Genomic DNA, 1,337 nt, shown 5'->3' with positions numbered 1-1,337 from the left:
AGGGGACACGGGTTCGATCCCTGGTCCAGAAAGATCCCACATGCCGCAGAGCAACTAAGCCCATGCACCACAACTACTGAGCCTGTGCTCTAGAGCCTGCGTGCCACAACTAGTGAGCCCATGTGCCACAAATACCAAAGCCAGCACGCCTAGAGCCCATGCTCCACAACAAGAGAAGCCACCGCAATGAGAAGCCCGTGCACCGCAGCAAAGAGTAGCCCCCGCTAGCTCCAACTAGAGAAAGCCCACGTGCAGCGACGAAGACCCAATGCAGCCAAAAATAAATAAACTAATTAATTAAAAAATATATATATACATATATATATATATATATATGGATTCCAACTGGGTTCCTCTTCAATCCATTGGTTTGGGGGTATCTGATGAACCTGTGGGGTCAGAAAGAAGTTGAAGACGCCATGGGGGGGAAAGCATTCATGGGTGTGGGCAAAGCAATACAAGAAAACTCTAGAAGGCAACTTAAGAGGGTCATGAAGGAAAACTGCCAGAGACCATGAATAGTTCATCTATCAGCAGAAGAAATCAGCTCATAATTCAAAAAACAAATAAAAATTGGACCATAATGAGGCCCAATTAACTCATCCTTCAAACACATTCTCTGTAGTGGACATCTGTTGTTTTGGCTGCCTTTCTAGTAATTACAGCCCGGTTTCTCTTCAGAGGAACTATATGGCTTCCATCAACTTGTTTGGGGGGTGACCTCATCCCTAGCTCCAGGACCCCATGGATTTAAACCAATCAGCTAATTTCATCCCCCAAACCACAGTTCAGACAGGCATATAACCCAGCAGAGCCCATGAGACTTGAAGGTGTGTGTCTAGGAGAGAAGCAGCTTTTGCTCTTCCTCTATGTCACAGCCATCTTGTCAACATGCAGAGGCCGACTAACGATGAAGCTGACATAAAGAGGAAGACAGAATCAGGATATTTGCACTGATTGAGCCTGAATGTATCAATAGAATACTTCTGGAGCTTCTTAGTACTGTGAGCCTATACTGACCTCCCCGCACAGGACATATTTCATTTACCCAACCCAGTGAGAAATAGGGTATTACCCCTTTTCTCCAGGAAACCCAGGGCTCAGATAAATTAAGAGAATTCCCTAGTGTCACAGAAGCCAGGATTTGCACCTAGTTCTCTTTGCATGCCTCTATAATCCTCACAGCAAACGAAAACTCAAGAGAGTTTATGGAACATGGCTACAGTCACACAGGAGTAGGTCAGAGGTGGAGCCAGGCTTCTCATTCAGAATTTTTTGTCTCCAAAGTTTATATACCCTGCTCTGACTTTAAACTATGAGCTAATTTTTGAGTCAGA

Source organism: Neophocaena asiaeorientalis, unplaced genomic scaffold (genome assembly GCF_003031525.2).
Source record: "Neophocaena asiaeorientalis asiaeorientalis breed wild unplaced genomic scaffold, Neophocaena_asiaeorientalis_V1.1 scaffold91, whole genome shotgun sequence".
In the NCBI taxonomy this organism is placed as follows: Eukaryota; Metazoa; Chordata; class Mammalia; order Artiodactyla; family Phocoenidae; genus Neophocaena; species Neophocaena asiaeorientalis.
This window is presented reverse-complemented; position numbering follows the sequence as displayed.